General features: G+C 30.3%; 1 protein-coding gene across 1 annotated transcript in view; it reads right to left on the bottom strand.

Moving 5' to 3' along the window:
* LOC107443697 (long-chain-fatty-acid--CoA ligase 4) overlaps positions 1 to 17,672 on the bottom strand; it is a gene marked incomplete in the record, with an annotated part of 46,553 nt that extends 28,881 nt beyond the window's left edge. The window contains 1 exon segment of the mRNA XM_016057647.4: positions 17,421 to 17,672.
* Between the last annotated feature and the right edge of the window lie 1,403 nt (positions 17,673 to 19,075).

A 19,075-nucleotide genomic window follows, 5' to 3' on the forward strand; every position in this document is an offset into this window, starting at 1 on the left:
TTGTTATTAAATGATAGAATTCACTAAAAGTATATAAATATGTAATAAATAAAATAATTTTGTGATAAAAATGATAAATGAGGTTCGTCTATTGTCAATACATTGGTCATTTTTATTGACACCAGGAAAAATAGTCAAAAAACATAATTTTTGTAACTGGGTGGGGCTACCCGACACATTTTGAAAAGAGCTGAAAAACATGTTTCTTTAAATTTCCATTTTTTTAAGTTAAACTATTTTTTTTTTTTTGGTTTATTCTTTTTGCATTATTTAATTAGATGATAAAACAATGGAAACATACAAAAATATTAATAATTGCTCAATATTATACAGAAATATCAGCAATACTCCTTAAGTGGGCGGGACTACCCGACTCTCCCCTACATTAATTTTATACTTAACATCAATGTAAAAAATTATTAAATTGTTAAATATAAATCTAGAAACATAGATTTCTAAAAAAAATATAAATCTAGATTTCTGAAGAAAAAAAAAAAAAAACCAAGAGTTCTGTTATTAATGCACACAAGTTTAAGAATCATAATAACTCAGAATTATAATAATGTAAAAAATTCAAACAAATAAAAAACCATTTTTTCTATATATTAGACTCTAATATATAGAAAATATATATACAGGGAAAATATATATACAGACTCTAATATATATAATTAGAGGATGACGGGAGTCGGGATAGCTTGTTTGGAACGGAGCTGGATTCATGTTCGTGAGAACGGGTGTTTGAATTCAGTCTACCGAAGACTCCCCATGTAGTAAATAGTGACGGGTGAACGTTAAATCTGTTGGGTCACAAGATCCACCATGTTCCCATAGCAAATTATACCTCTGGGAGTACTGAATTGGAAATTGATCGCTCTCTGATTCAGGTCAAAATTACAATCTGTGGATGAATGAATGGGTACGTACTATAAACTGGTGTGACGTATGGGTGTGGCAGAAGCTGAATTTTTGACCATAGTGGACGCCACTAGAACACAAGATCAATTGCAACCCTTGTCTTAATGGCCTATGACAGCAACAACAAACGAGGAGGACAATATTTTTGAGTCATTTAATTTCAAATTTCCAAAAAAACAACTATTTGCTAAACATGATAATTTGTAATTCATAGATATTCGTTTCCGCATTTGAAAAATAATTTGATTTTAGCTTCAGCTCGATAAGTGGATGAACGTTCTTTCACCTTTTCTCGAGGAGACTTTTGCATGCCTGTTTCTCCTCCAGTTTTAAGATAAAAACGTTTTATAACTTCCAAATCGTATGTAACCAACAAATATAAAATACTTTCATGCTGCATTTCTATAAAGAAATGCCAAAAATTAACTATTGTATCATATTCAGGGGTCATTTCACCTTAATCAACAAATCTACGCAATAGTTCCCCCTCTCTTATTTTAATTTATATTACTTATAACATCAACTGCTTAAAAGTTTTGTTACATTATTATCATATTTCTTTTATATTTTATTAGCGCACTCTTTTCGCAATGAAAGCTTTTTAATCTTTCTTTATTACTTTTTCATCGACATAAGGCTATCGCTCAATTTCAGAGTTTCTCTCAATTGTGAACATTCTAGAATCAGAAATACAGTACAAATATTTTTGTCAAACTTGTAGTAAAATCGGAAGTACACTAGAAATATTTTTGTGAAACTATTATAGTATATCTGTAAAGTATATCCGAAATTTATGTCGTATATCTGTATATCTGAAATTTAACTTTCATTTCACTCTCAAGGATAACTACACCTTATTCATCTATATATATATATATATTATTGTTCAACCTAAACAGGATTTCTTGTCCTAATTTATATTACCTGAGGCATCAACTGCCTAAAAGTTTTATTACATTATTATCATATTAATTTCAGTTATTATTTGCACACTTTTTATAAAGAAAGCTTTACTTTTAATGAGATTTTCACAAACATAATGATTTTTTATCATGGGTGGGATCGATAAATGTTTTAACGATATTATTTAACTTTAATTGTGAATAGCAAAGCGAATTTTCCATCCTTTCTCTCTTTGATATTGAGGCGGTTGAGCCTAGTTCGCATCCTACGAAATGAACTTTCACTTGCAGTGACGTGAAAGCCATAAATATTCTCTCTCAGCAGCTTACCGCAGATGTACTAGTGGTAAACTACTGAGACTACAGATAATTAACTAAATATAATTTCATTATTCGTTTGTTACATAAATATTAAAAGATTTTTTTAATGTTAATTAGTATTAATTGTTCACTTTTATTATTTATTAAAATTGTAATTAATGCTAAAATATTTTGTTAACACATTCTTCAAACTTGGTGGTTTTTCTGATTAATTTTTAAATAATTTCAAACACTATTTTTTTTTTTTGCAACTATTTCGGTTAATAAGCATTCTATCTTTTACATCAATGCCGTTTTATTTTCAAGTATTGTTCTATATTTATTTTCATTATTTCATAATTGGCGATTGAAATGGGCTGCAGGTGGCGCAGAGCAGAACTCTCTATCTTTGACAATACTTTACAGGCTTTTAACCATTAGCGTGGGAATAGTCAAAGGAGAAAGAACTACATTAGATTCTGTCTTGATTTTCAAATAGATTAAAAACTTTTAAGTTAGGAAAATGAATAAAACTCTAAACTGCATTTAACATAGCTTTTAAAGAAAGAGGTGCGGAAATTTTACAAAATATTTTTGATAATTAAATAAAAATAAAAACAAATGTTATGTAAGAGAAAAATCTAGCGGTACATTCGCATACAACTCAGAAGAGGAGGAGAGGGAAAAGGGAAGGTCAAGACACTGAACCCGTCTTCTCCCCAGATGGCGTTACAATCGCGAATATATACTTGCCGTCTTTGGTGACCAACTAGGATAGTCTTGTTGTACCTACCACTAAGAGAGCTGAGGGGATAGAACCTGCTGCGTTGTCTTGATCAGTTACCATTCCTAAGTTAAACGTCTGCATAGTAATTAATAAAGCATAGTTCAGAATGAATAAGAATATTATGTTGCATCATGTAAGAACTATAGGAACCTTAAACCCCTTAACCATGATAAGTAGATTCGTTTCAAAACATCTCCATTCATCCAGAAGGTAACTTTGTCTGTATACAGCATAAAATGTCCCCACTATGCTAATGATTTAATGACCAATGATTTTTGACCAACAATCAAGAACCCTGCTCTATCTTTTCTTCAAAATCGCATATTAATAGTTATGTAAAACAGCAGTCTCTCTTCATTTGATACGAAACAGTTTGCAGCGATTCTATGTTGTAATTTTCACAATGTATGCTCCTAACCGTTCATTGCTCTAAAACGACGCGTCACTGAGTGTTTTATTTATTTCCATGTCTTTATTTACTATAGAAAAATAGGTTTATGTTATTGAAACGCTCCTTTGTATTTACATAATAAAATTCAAGAGAATAATAAAATAAAGGCATAAAGATAAATATTTATTAAGTATGCACAATAAATTCTCAAAGTATTTTTTATTTTTTTTATTACGGCTCTGCTATAATGGAAGCAAAATTATTAAAATTGTGGAACTTACTCCTGGTATAATTATTTTTTTAACATTTAAAAACAAAATCCTCTGCATTTTAAACTCCAACAACCGTCTGAATATCAACCCTATGGAAATGTGAAAATCAAAGAATAGTCATAAAACTCTAATTAAAAATTGAAGATCATCAAGATGCATAAACTAGGCTCAATTTGTTTTCTTTAATTCAAAGCTGTGCTTCTTTCTTTTACCCAGAAAACAAAGCAAAAACAGGCGTACAGATTATTTCATTTTTATAAGAAATTGAGATTTCCTTTAAGGAATGAACTAAAAATTAATCAAAGAGGCTTAAGTGTTCTAAACAAGGCATGGCAAACAAATCTTAATGTGCAAAATATGAAATGAAACAACCTAGTAACGTTTAATGTAATGTTCGAATTTTCACTACTTTCGCATAAAATACAATTTTAATGGTTCGAGCGATTGACCTGAAATATTCTAATTAATTTGTTCAGACGAAGATATTTTAAGTTACAAAAAAAGCCACAAAAACGTAGGGGAAAGTGGGGTGAAACTGGAAAACTATGATATTATAAGGTATGTTGGAGCTAAACAGTTTGGCCCAAAAATTGCCAAATCTGATTCAGATATTCATTACTTAGTTGCGTACAATGCATAATTTTTGAAATTTATTCATGCTTGAAATACTTCTTTTCATCAATGATTGCTTTTCTAGCAAAAGTAAAATCACCCGATCTTATCTCACAAGCCGGGTAAGACCGGGTTTTTATTCTGATCAATAATCAAGGAGAATATTGTATTAAGAACTTTTAAATCAAATTTTGGATCAAGCGTTATTTGAGATGTTTACATTTTTTTTCTTTTTATGAACTGTACAAACGACTTCGCTTGATACCAAAAAATTCATGATATTAAAGTTTGACTTAACGTTGATCGGACTATATAATAGGTTAAAAATATAAATTATATTGTTCAGACAATACATTGTTTCGACCAAAAAAAATGGAATTCTCACGCTTGCTCAAACAGCGAAATATTACATACATAATTTGCGCTCTCATACACTGGTAGACAGATTGCTAAAGATAAAACACATTTCTGATGGTAACTCGCGAAATAATGTACCAAATCAAGTGGAATTTTATATAAAAAGTTAATGGCAAAAAATCAATATCAAGATTTTATGGGTATCACGACAAAATAGTCTAAAAATGATGTGACAGAATGGCACTTGAAGAATGATTAGTATGGGATATGACCACCGTTGACAATAAATCAGGTCTCTTTCTTATAATAAGTAAATATGAATTATAATTTCTTTTAATAGTGAAAATATTCGAAAATTTAATTAAAAGAATTACAGTAGTGGAAAAATGAGCTCAAAACCTCACTATTAGGGTTGATGACCTCTCTGACTGTAGTGCTATGGAATGAGCGCTTCACCCAACTTCGGATCGATGGCCTCTCGTCTATAGGATGAGCGCTACACCCCACTTCCTCGGTATGGATGATAGTTCAACCCCACTGATAAGCTCTTAGTAGGGATGACGTAGCATGACTCTTTACGTAGAATGGTTTGGACTAAACAAATGCTTCTTAAAAATTTTGGGTATTTATTTCTTCAAAACTATGGGTATATTTGAAAAATATGACGCTATTTTATCAGATGTTGTTGTTGTTGTCGTGTCTATGCTAGTGCAAAGATTAAAGTCCTCCAAAAGTCTTGATAACAAGGTTAGCAAGTTCTGGATCCCGATGGCCATGAAGAATTTCGATGGGAGGTGCTCCAAGTTGAAAGAGGGAGCCGATAATGGCCTGGCAGTCAAAAACATGGTCTGGAGTTAGTTACAGATGAGGACAGTACTTGCAGATTTTATCTGATGCTAGTTAAATTGGCCAAGTGTCCTCCAATACGTTAATCATATATATGCTCTTAACGTCAGATGGTTTAGACTAAAAAAATGCTACTTAAAACAATTTTAGTATTTATTTCTTCACATTTATGGGTATTTTTGAAACATTTGACGCTTACTTTGTAATCTGAAAATGAATTTCTCGTAGGAAAAGGTTAAAAAAATTCGCAATGTGTCATCCTTTATTTTTATATGTATGTTCTTAAAGCAGCATTGTTTGGACTAAAATTGCTTCTTAAAAATTTTGAGTGCTTATTTCTTGAAACATATTGGTATTTTGGAAAAATGTCGATTACTTCGTAATTAGAAAAAGTTTCAAATGAATTCCTCATTTAAATAATTTCTCGCACCATGAACTCCAATATGTTAACGATATATATATGCTTTTTACATGAATAGCATGGTTTGGGCAAAACAAATTCTTCTTAAAAATTTTGAGTATTTATTTCTTCACAACTATGGGTATTTTTGAAAAAATTGACACTTTTTATCTCAAGCGAGTTTCAAATGAATTTCTAATTGAAAAAAATTATGAACAATTCGCAGTGTCCACCCACATCGATAAATATGCTTCTACCGTGAGTCAACAAATTCTTCTTAAAAATTTTGAGTACTTATTTCTTGAAACATATTGGTATTTTTGAAAAAAATCTGACTCTCACTTTGAAATCTTAAATGGAGTTTCAAATCAACTCCTCATTGCAAAAAACTATAAGAAGTTCAGAAATTGTGTTCCATTATGTTAACCATATATAGAGCATATATATGCTCTTAACATGGCATGGTGACAATGTCAAGCAAGCGTCTAATGTTTAAAAAATACCAATAGATGTAAAGAAATAAATACCCAAAATTTTTAAGAAGCATTTGTTTAATCCAAACCATACTATCTAAAGTGTATATATATAGTTAAAAAAATGGAGGACATTTTGCGAATTTCTTTTAATTTTTTCCGATGAGGAATTCCTTAAAAAAATTTCGGATTAATAAGTGAGGGTCAACTTTTTCAAAAATATCCAGTGATGTAAAAAATTTATACCCAAAATTTTTGAGGAGCAATTTTCAGTTCAAACAAAGCTACGTTAAGAATATGTATATATTTAATTAGCATAATGGAGGACATTTTGCAAATTTTTTGTAACTTTTTGCAATGAGAAATTCATTTGAAACTTGCTTCAGATTGCAAAGTAAGCATCAAATTTTTCAAAAATACTCATATATGTGTAGAAATAAATACTAAAAATATTTCACGTAGCATTTGTTTCGCCTAAGCCATGCCACATAAAAAGCATTTATCTTATATATGGCTAACATAATGGGGGAAGCTTGGTGATTTTTTTTTAAATAATTTTTTGCAATGAGTAATTCATTTGAAACTTGTTTCAGGTTTCAAAGTGAGTGTCACTTTCTTCAGAAATACCAATATGTTTCAAGAAATATACTTGTACGTTCAATACGTTCGCCCACTGGCCACAGTCTGTTACCTCCTCGGCTTATGCATTCTAAGTCCAATCTTATTTCTATTTGTTTCCAATAGCTTATTATGTTTCTAAGTGATGTTATCCAATTAAATTAGTGACCTAATCGTTAATTCTTAATTTCATTTTCAGAATGCTAATCCAAGTGATGCTAATTTTGATTGCAATTTAATTCTATTTTATTAATTCAATTTTTATTTTTAATGTTATTGTTTTCCATGTACTAACTTTTCCTTTCCAGCAAGCTTACACATGCGATCTTTAATGAGTCTGTAGGGTTGTAGGACTGCACTAAGTGCGCGGGACAGCGCACGCGTCTTCTGGGTGACGGCTGTGTGGTTTCCTTGTCCGAGGTAGAAGAATAGGCCAAGTGAAAAAAACATGTTATGGTCAGCTGTATGTATGGAACATTAATTTTTTCTTTCAAGTTTTGAATGAGGAAGTTTTTATTGAAAAAATATGTTTTGTAAAGATCTACTTGCTGTTGTCATATTTTCCAAAGCTGATGTTCTTAAATTCACTAGCACTTAATGCCATCTTAAACAAACCTCTTTAAATATGAGATAATTAGTTAATGCAAGACTTTCATTTTCTCATAAAAGTTTATGCCTGGTATTTGCAGCTGTTAATTTTTGCACACTTTGTTTTTTGATTTTATGAGGGATTTAATTTTAATATATGTGTACCGGGTGTTCCATTATGAGTGCTCTTAATATACATTGTGTTTTAATACCAAGGGGATAAGTTTTACGAAACGAAAAGAAACTTTTTTTTCAAAAAACATGAAATTCTTAAATTGCTACAAAAAAGTAAATCAAATAAAAGAAAATGATGAAAAAATAAAGCGCATAAAACAATAGAATTTTTTTATACATATATGTAGATCAACGTAATTTTTCATGCTAAAATGTAAACTTTAAGGAAAATTCATTTAGAATTTTCTAAGTTGTAAGAATTTAAAATTATAGTGTTTTATTATAATCACAAAGATTTTTAATTTATTTTTTAAAAAAAAAGTTTTATATCTCTAGAATTGTTCAGTCGATTAACTTTTTGCACAGAAGTTTATATTGATACAAATTTCGTTGTTACACATTTCCTTACTGTTTTTTGTACACTTTAGTTTTTAACGTTCTCCTCTATTTGATGAATTTACAAAGGATTCTTAGCAGCAGTTGCCCATTACATTTGCGAAACTCATGCTCCGTGTATTACAAAAGGTGTTTGATTCCTGATCTTCTATATCCCTTTTAAGTTTGTCATGCTTGTATTCAAACTTCGTATATATTTTTAGATTCTTTTCAAAAATAAAGTCAAAAAATTATACACATAAGTCGTCGCAAAGCAATTTTCGATTTAGAAAGAATCAAAATCAAGTTAAAATCTGGCTAATAACTTCTGAAATCAACAAAAGCAAAGGAGGAATTAAAATCAGCTAACACCAGTTTATTTAAAGCTTAAGCTGAAATTGGTTGCTGAAATTGGTTACTTAAGAATGCATTACGTAATTAGGAAAGGCGAATGCATTACCGTTAAAAGAACAAACTGTTTTGATTGATTTTAACTCCTCCTTTGTTTCTCCAAACTTCTATAATAATTTGTAAAATGCTAGAAATGTTATGATTTTCTCCTCATTTAAATATTAATTTACGACCCTTAATATTCATAATTTTCTTATTTCATTTTTCAAGGATTCTAATTATAAAGCATATTTTTTAAAGGTGGCCATTATAAAACCTCTTGTCCTACGTTCCAGGCCAATGTTACAATTTTTGTATTTTTATTTTTATAAAAATATCTATCGGTGTATAATTTTATAAAAATATCTATCGGTGTATAAAATATATATCTAATGTGTTCCCAGATTTCTGCATGAAAATTGGTTTCGAACTGCAGATTTAATTTCACAAGTAGCCAATGTAACATTACACTACACTATATTATTTGTAATATTTACGAAAAAATAAATTGATGTTAAAAAACAACTTGTTTTATCATATATTGGTCTATTACAGGTAAGAATTCCCTTTTCTATTATTTGAACTGAGGAAGAAGTTAAATTTTCATATTCAATTTCGACAAAGTCAAAACTATTTCCACCCCAGTCACATAATGCTCATCATGATATCCTGAAATCTTGTATTATATATATACATACCTGCCAACTCTCCCGGATTTTGCGGGAGATTTTATTTTCATATTTAAAGTGGTAGTAAATATATACTATTTTTTCTTTTATAAATTTAATTTTTAAATGATTTTNATATATGTATATTAAATACTTTTTAGCATATCTAACAGCTGAAAATCAAAAACATCATTACATAACATCTTATATATACAAGTCGTATTTTTATTCTATTAAATGCTTGAATTGTGTTTTGAAAGAAACTGCTATACTTATGCATATTTTGCCGTATATCTGAAACAATTTCAAGGATGGAAAAAAAAATTTTTCTTTTTAACTATAAAACTTGTTTTTCCAAGGAAAATTCCAAGCAAAAAAAATTTATAACATCAATATAACATAGATAACATAACATAACATATATAACATCAATTTGTTTCAAGAGCTTCAATTATAATTTCTCTTCTGTTAAAATCAGAGAATTTTTAAAAAAAATTAAAGTTTCCTTATGAATACTTACCAAGCTATTTCGACACGTGTTCACAAACCGTCAAACAAAAAATACAAATATTCTATATCAACAATGTTTCTTATTTTTAGTCGTCATAATTTTAAAGAAGTGATTATAATCATTACGAAGATAAGATAACCCTTAAAAATTGAAATCTCATACGTAAAAGATACTGCTGAGTAGGGGGGGAATGAATCCATGTTTCGAGCGCATTGCGTACAAGACATAACTATTTAATAAACATCAATTTGCTTTCTAATTCAGAACGCAATAATGTGTTTTGAAAGCAATAGTAAAACGCATAAAAAGATTAAAAAAATTTAAGATAATTTGAGATAGTTTCAGCTATTATCTTTATTTAAAAAAAAGTCATTGAAAAATAAGCAATGAATTTTAACAAAGGCTTAAATCTCTTTCTACCTGAATGAAACCTTTAAACATTATCATATGTTTTTCAGTTGCGAAACGATGAACTAAATAGTAACTGCCAATATTCCATGAAATATTTTACATTACACACTGAAGCCTTGGAAAATGTAGTTGCACTCGGCAAAATATTTTCAACCATTTTTTTCCCTTCCATTTTTGACTCTATTACCGTTTGCTGTTTAAAGCTTCATTTTTCGTTCGTAAACAAAAATATGCCTTGTATTTACTGACAAAATTTAACCCCTTTTTTATCCGACAAATGAATAAAGATATTTTTAAAATTTTATTTCTTTTAACTAATTACTATTAGGAGCATTTTAAGTGGCAAGCATGTTTCGATGTTTGTTAGGTCTTGAAATTCTCTGAACATTAAACCAGCCCTAAACAAATCGTAATTCCTCTATTCTTACTTAAAATGTTTAAAGGGTAATTTTCATTCCAACTGCACTTTACACGAAATTTTTTCTCAATAATTAACTCACGTATATGTATGTCCCCTTCTCCATCCTGAGTAAAAAGAAGCCAATGGACATGAGTGACAAGGTTAAAGATGGGCAAACTCTTTTAAATTAAATTTTGTTGCCTTTGAATAAATGATAACAATAAAAATAAATATTTTTCAGTAATTAAAAAGCTTTTTGAAAGGTTACTGTTAAAGTAAATGGTGAAATAATATATATCTAAAAACAATAACAATTTTAAAAAAAAATAGGAAATGTTAAATGTTGATATAAATAGTATTCTCGGTGTTCCCCTGTCACCATCAATATTAATACATTTTTAGATTGTCATAAATGAAGTAAAAAGTAGTTCATTTACGTCGCACTAGAGCTGCACAATGGGCTATTGGCGACGGTCTGGGAAACATCCCTGAGGATGATCCGAAGACATGCCATCACAATTTTGAACCTCTGCAGAGGGGATGACACCCCCGCTTCGGTAGCCCGACGACCTGCACGCGAAGTCGAGCACTTTACGGTAGAACAGTTTAACGAGGACCAATACCGCACACCCTCGGTCCCTAGGCATACTAATCCAAGTGGTCACCCACCCGCACACTGATCGCAGTCATTGATGCTTGACTTCGGTGATCTGCTGGGAACCGTGTCTTAACGATCAGTCCACTGCGGGACAGTAAAAAGTATACACAACGCAAATTGAAGTTAAAGCAAGTAAAAAAGAAACTTGTACTCAAAGAATCAGATGAATCATTCATGAAAATAAAAACATGCAGGCCTGTTTGATTGTCTGAGGAACTGAGAAAACCAAAAAAGCTACTATTAGAAATCATCCACGTTTCATTAGGTAATTAACCTGGTCTTGATTTTTCAATCCTGCCTTCCTCAATAGTTATTCATAAGATTATGGTTACAACTTTGTCTTTTCTGTTTCCTAAATATTAATTTGTAAATTTTACCTGAGTTTACGATTATTAATGTTCCTCTCCGTAGCTTTGTAATTTTATAGTCGATCCAGAAGACAAGGAAACCCCTGGATCAAATATTCAGAGAAATTTGTCTTCTTGGAGGACTTTTTTATGGAACTAACCCGCATTTGCGTTACATGAATAGGAAAACGATTAAAATCTCCCACAGTTAACCTGACGGCAAGGGGATTTTAACCCATAATCCATCTACCACTGAGGATATTTCACATTAGCAGTCTGGTCGGTACAAGCCGGGTGCAGAATTCATATCGACCAACCATCACTGTGATTCGATCCCGGGTCACCTCATTGAAGGCGAGCGTTGTATCGCCTGAGTCACCTTTATACGTACTTAATAGTCTATATTTGTTTTAAATAATGGAATTAGTTAAAATTAATATTAGCAAAATATTAATTCCATATTAAAAGTAAATATTTTTTCTACTAAATCGTATTCTACATAACTAAATGACAGAAGAGTAGTAACTTAATGACAGAAGAAAGAATTTTTTTTACACGTTTAAGTACCTGCTGAATAGCAATATGCTTTTCAAGGCATCCACAAATATTTATGATCCAATTCTGCATTTATTTTTAAAATGCATATTATAAATTAAATACTGCCAGTAGAAACATACTTATTTTATATTCTATCTTTACTTTGCTTAATTTCATTGATGAAGTACCTGTAGTCATGTATAACACTTGTAATTCCTATATTACATTTTCCAGAAAAAATATATTTTTGGAACATTTTTTGTTAGGTTTAAGCACAATTCTTAGGTCAAAATATTTAGGTTGAATGTCTGATTTTTTAAAATTCGATTTCTCAGGAGCAATTCGACCAATTTTGTTCGAACTTTCTATTTTGGCATATTAGATTACATTCATCAAAATTATTTAAAAATTTGTATACCTTACAATTTAAAATTTCTTCGACTATTACTAAACAGAAATAACTTTTAAAAATTATTTTTTGCATGGAATTATCTTTGAATAAGCAAATTTTACAATAGTGGGTAAAAATGTTTCAATTCACTCAAAAAGTTCTCGAGAAATGGTGAAATATGCAAAAAATAAAATAAACATTAGGTCCGAACTTTGAACCACTCTCCTGACCAAACTATTAGGTCTAGATTGCGGCTACCCCTTATTATAATCTTGGAGTCAAAATTCCAGATCCGTCATAATAAAAAAAATTTAAAAAAAGTTGGATTTGTTCAGAGAAAATAAGTTTTGGTGTCTGATTTGGTAACTTAAAACATCGTCTGACCTAATAAGTTAGCATATTTGAGGTCACTCTCTCATACCATTACAATTGAGTCCTAGTGAGTGAAAATCCGATCATTAAATTAAAAGTTATTCAGAGTAGTTTGTTTTACTTTTCTAACTTTTGTTTTTTGCATTTTCAACTATGAGTTATTCTTATTTTCATTTTTCATTACAAATATTATTATTCATTACAAAATATTGTAGATACTGATATCGCTTTTTCAAAATAACAAAAACTGTTTGGTCATTCAAATATGTGCACTTAATTTTAGTATCCAGAAGAAAAAAAATGCTTGTAATTTCCCCAAGCTAATATTATCACAAAGTATTGTTTGCTGAAAATGCCAATAATGTTGGATTCGCTATAAATATATTATACTATCTTCGAAATCAGTGAAATGTTTCAAGAACAATGTCAATTTTCTAGTACTTTGATAATCGATTCGTGTGGCATTACACTTCTTTATCTTATCTTTCTGACTTATTTCCCCACGGTCATTACCAATTTTACGTTCCCATTAAAAACATTTTTTTTTAAAATTCTTATGCGTAGGATCGTGTTATTATTATCCAGTCAAAGTTATACAAAAATCTTATAATTTGTGTTAAACATTCTTTTTTCTATAATTCTTAAGATGATTGTATTTTATTCTATTTTCAAACGTGTTGAATAGTCTAGGGTTCGATCTATTTGCTGAGACGAAAAATATTAAGTATACAGTTCAGTCAAAAACTCACAGGGCAAAGTCTAGCGTGAATCAAGTGACACGCGTGTGAACTCTAAAGAATACAAAATCCCATGAAAAAGAATCACGACTAGACAAACCATATTTTTGTACAAATTAATGTTTCGTAAATTTGATAACATGCTACTAAATACAATGATTCAACTTGATGCAAACATGATTTAATTTAATATGTTATTATGGTTGCAAAAAATTCACAAACCATATTTTCGTACAAATTATTCCTTCGTAAACTGGATTACCTGATACTATGAAAAACGGTCGAAAACTAAAGAATATCAAAAATTTAGACCCATTAATGTTAATTTTTCTAGTTGAGTGTTCCCCCTTATATCTGGAATTATTTAAACAAATCAAAAACTTTTTGGACGGTATCATAAAACTCGTACATTTAAAGATAAGTCCATGCAGAAAATATTTTTTTTTATAATTATATATTATTTTTTATTATTTATTTTATTAATAATTAAAAAACGTTTGAATTGTGAGGTATAAAAGTTTTTTTAATTTTTTTAAACTATTTAATTTTAAATGACAAAATATGAAATTTCTATGAAATCAATCGAATAGTTCTTAAGAAACAAAAATACGATTTTCTCTAATTTTATTATCAAAAACTATTAAACCGATTTCGTTCGAATGGTACAGTCGTTGTTCTTTTAAAATTACATAGTTTAAATTCATTTAAAAATTTGTATATCTTACACATCAAAAGTGTTTTTGAATAATATTAAATATTTTTTTTTAATGGAGGCACTGAACATTATTCTTCGCCTTAGAAGATGCCGGAATTGTTACTCATTTCACGTTACCCAGTGGGCACCTGTGAACCAAAGTCACGGAGGCGAGCAACATTACCCACACCACACTGCCACAACCCGTTTATAGGGTGGGCCACATTCAAACATCACACACAACAGAGGACAGCACATAGAGAGAGAAACATCCATGCCCAGAGCAGGATTCGAACCCGCAGCCATTGGCTTCGCAGTCAGGCGCGCTATCCGCTCGCCCACCTGGCCGGCTAATATTAAATATAAAAATTATTTTTTTGCTTGCAGTTATCTTGTAATTTTTTTGTGTTTAGAATTTTCCTTGGAAAAACAAGTTTTATAGTAGAAAAGAAGGAGAAAAAAAATTTTTTTTTATTCCTTGAAATTGCTTCAGATATATGGCAAAATATGCATAAGCATAGCAGTTTCATTCAAAACACAACTCAAACATTTAATAGAATAAAAATACTATTTGTATTTGAAATATTATATTGAAGTTTTTTCTATTATTCCATCGTTATGAATTCTGCACGAAAATTGCGAGGCTCCAGACTCGTGCATCCATCTTGTCGGGTCCCGGAGCCCAAATCCCTGTGTGTTGGTCTCCTTTGCCCTGTGACATTGCTGTGTTGTCATTTTTTAGTCACCAAACCATCCTTCCCTTATGTCGTTGTTGTAGTTTCAGTTCATTTGCGTCGCACTAGAGCTGCACAATGGGCTATTGGTGACCGTCTGGGAACCATCACTGAGGATGATCCGAAGACATGCCATCACAATTTAGATCCTCTGAAGAGAGGATAGCACCTCCGCTTCGGTAGTCCGACGACCTGCAAGAGGAGTCGTGCACTTTACGGTAGAACAATTTAACGAGGACCAATACCGCATACCCTTGGTCCCTACGCAGACTGATCCAAATGGTCACAATGACCGCAGGGCTTGATTTGCTGGGAACTGCGTCTTAACGATCCACTGCGGGACCCTTCCCTTGTGTCAATTTCTTTGCTGAGTAAGTACGAGGTCGCACTTCAAGTTATCGGTATGTCCCCGGATGCCCCTCTGCGGGACGGGTCGTGGTTATAAGCTAGTTATTCTTCAAGAAAATTGCTTCCTTCAAGGAAGATGTTACAGTTACCATTATATTTGTTTTCGAGTTTATGAACGCTATATGTGATTTTAGAACTTGTGCCATTAAACTCTAATTCAACTAATCTCAATTCTAACTTAATGAAATTAACCAGCTTACTATTGACAACAGAATGACTCCTGAAATAAAAAACCGATTCTATCTGGCAAATAGCTGTCTATGGGCTGAGAAGATTTTTCAAATCTAGGTTTCCTTCAAGAAAAACAAAATTCTTAATCTACAAAACTCTTGTCAGGGCAGTTTTGACTTGCGCTTCTGAAGCTTGGACAATGACAAAACTGGAGGAAAATTGTATCACAATATTTGAGAGAAAGATTTCGCGTGGTGTAAATGAAAACAATTACTGGAGAAGGAGATTTAACTTTGAACTGTACAAAATTTGTAAACACATCCCGACATTTTTAAATACATAAAAATAAATAGAATGAATTGGATGGCCCACGTGATTCGAATGAGTTGTGACAATACAATAAAAAAGATGCTGCTTTTTAAACTCAGTGGAACAAGAAAGCGGGGAAGACCGCGGTTGAGATGGGCTGACTCGTTGGAGTCTGATTTTCTTGCAATTAATGAAAAGAATTGGAGATCAAAGAAAAATCGGAAGTCATTATGAAGAAATCTTCAGAGGAAGACATTGGCCCACATTGGGCCGTCTGCCCAACTCTGATGATGATGAAATTAACCTGCTCATATTTATTACGTAATAACATTTAATTTTGGAGCACTGTATCCAATACTGGAAGTTGTGCCATTAAACACGATTTTCCTTTCAACTCAAATCCAGCTTCTTAGGAATATTCCTAATGAACTAAATTTTAAATGCAACAATATTTCTATATTAAGTATTAAATATTTGCTAGCTTTAAAAATTAACGTTTTCCTCTGATTACCTTTAACTTAGTGTTTTATACCCTATATTTATTAATTATCTAATGGAAATTCACTAGCAAAAAATTAGTTTTACTTATATTGCTTTCAATTTTGAGAACATCAACTACTTAGCATATTATATTTACAATGCATTCATGCAATAACATATAATTTACGAAATTAAAGTGATAAAATAGCTCGCTAAAAGATTGTCTTTCAGCATGTTTGCAACATTGTACCAATAAAATCATTCTATTTTGCTCGTTAAATCCTGAATCTCATTAAATGTGCGCTCTTTATAAGTTATTCTACTGTATATCAACATATTTTGTGCAATTTGTTCTATCATAAACTTTTCAACTATCTTTTGATTATTAAATTTACTTTACTCCAACTAATCATTGATTTCTTTAGTAAGCTTCAACATTCATACAAATCAAAATATTCGCGGGGAAATTTAGAGAACATTTTATTTAAAAAAAGTGTCTATAATTGGGTATTAAATAATTCAATTGTTTAAATTATTAAACGTATGTTAATAAATATTTCTCCAATTGCAAATTTAACTTTTATAGAAAATTATTGTCTTTTACATGGGTAATATTTTTTTTGCGCAGTTTCTTAAATAATTTTCGCTGAGTTTGTTCCGATGGTTGTTTTTACAGAGAGAAATGTAAAATGTAATAGAAAGAAATGTACTATGCATATGTTTCTTACTAACCGCATGTAAAGTACAAGAATCCAACTTCGTCACTATACACTGCAAAAATTCCGGATCAAAATACGGTAAAAAGTACTGGCACTCTGAATGCAGCATTCGTAAAATCCATTTTATCATAAAATCCATTTTACCATAAAATTCATTTTTACCGTAATTTTTACAGTAATATTTGCTAAATTAGAGTCATTTCCAGTAAATGTTACAGAAAAAGTAATGGTAAATCAGATTTTTTGTTCCATAAGATTTTGTGGTATAAGGTACTGGAACCACCCTGGGTGCCGGTACTTTTTGCCGTAATTTGATTCGGAATTTTTTACGGTGTTAAAGCACAGCTTACTCTAAATTAAATGTTACAAAATTCGTCTTTATACTCTCTTTACCGCCATATAAATTTATTATCAGTAATGAAAATGAATTGACAGCTGAAGATATAAAAAATATTTTAAAAAAAACTTACTAGATGTTTTCTTAACTCAAGCTCCTTTCAAGTGATTGTAACCTAAACCAAATATGACATATATCACAAATCTTATTCAGCAATAATTGAACAAAAGAATGATATGCTGAATAATGTAGCTTGGGGCCTCAACAGATCCAAAGTTCGCTAATAGAGTTTGAATTCCGATAATCGAATGAAATGCAGAAGAGCAATTTTCTTCCATTTGGATTGTGACTGTAGATAAGATTTTACCGTAATCAATGTGTAAGAAGAATACAAGTCAATAAATGGTTAGTAATCAAGTCGCCTGTGAATAAACGAGTTGTAATCGCTGATAAAATTCGATATTTTAGTCTGCATCTTCAAGATAATGAGGAGTTCTCTTGTATTTTACAAGCATTCAAGCCTTAGTCATAATAAATAATTAACTAATAAAATTTATCAGTAAGAGCCAATAATAGAATATTCAATAAATCGGTTATTCACATTCAATCTATCAGAGAAATACTTTTATCTAGGAGTGAGGAAGAACATTTCTTTTTCAACATATAAATGTGAAAGAGTTGAAACAAGAACTGATAAATCTGATATTGAATTTATCAGTCTTTGCTATGATCAATAGTATCAAATGGTGAGAATTTTGCCAAATATCAGTTAAAAGACAAATAAAAATTATAAATTTGTTTATGAAGTATTAAATAAAAAAGTTTTTGATTGCTTTTTAATTTCATGTCAATACATTGTTATGGAAATAGTTAATTTAATACTTAGAATTTCGAAACCAAAACTAGAACTGATTTAATTTCATTCATAAAATACCTTATCTGTAGTTCACTGTTGATAACAGTATCAGCTGTTATAAATCAACTGTTTCATTTTCACAAAATTTTTCAGGGAGTATTATTGCTTTATAACACCGCAATTGCAATGAAATGTGTAATAGTATCTCTTATTCTTAAGATTTTACTTACTTCAGATTAATTTTCTTTTATTCATGGTGATACATGGAAAATTTCTAGTTTGTACTTTCTATAGTTTCAATTTTTTTTCATTATTGTTTCTTTTTCCACTTCATAATTATTATTTGAACTTTATCGACTTAAAATGTAAAATTCGTTTTCACTATATGGTTGTACCTTGAGACTTTGATAATTTTTAAAAGCCTAATGGACACAAAATCATAATTTTTATTTCCAATTATAATCTTTACCAACAGACGACATCATAGCAATAGCTAACATTGGAAAGTTTGGCGTTGAATTAATGTCTTAAAGGCAGATAAAAAAATTTACCACTTAAAATTTTCTTTTCATATTATTTTTTTCTGAACACGAATTCATAAAACTACTAAACTGAAGAGGATATCTTTAAATGTTTCAGTTATAAGAAAAAAATTATAGTGCATTTAGATTAATCACAATTTTGATTATATTTTAAACATTTGATGGATGTACCTTAGGACAGTAAAGTATGTTGTATAGATCTCAAAATAAAAATCGATAATTACTTAGTGCAGATGATATTTTAAGCTACAAAATCAGACATAAAAACGTACTTTCTCTGAATAAACATGCCTTTTCCTGACAGATTCGGATTTCTGACCCCCAAAATATGGGGCATAACCGCAATCTAGGAAATATGGTCCCAATAGTTTGGTCAAAAGAGTGATCCAA

Source organism: Parasteatoda tepidariorum, chromosome X1 (assembly GCF_043381705.1).
Source record: "Parasteatoda tepidariorum isolate YZ-2023 chromosome X1, CAS_Ptep_4.0, whole genome shotgun sequence".
In the NCBI taxonomy this organism is placed as follows: Eukaryota; Metazoa; Arthropoda; class Arachnida; order Araneae; family Theridiidae; genus Parasteatoda; species Parasteatoda tepidariorum.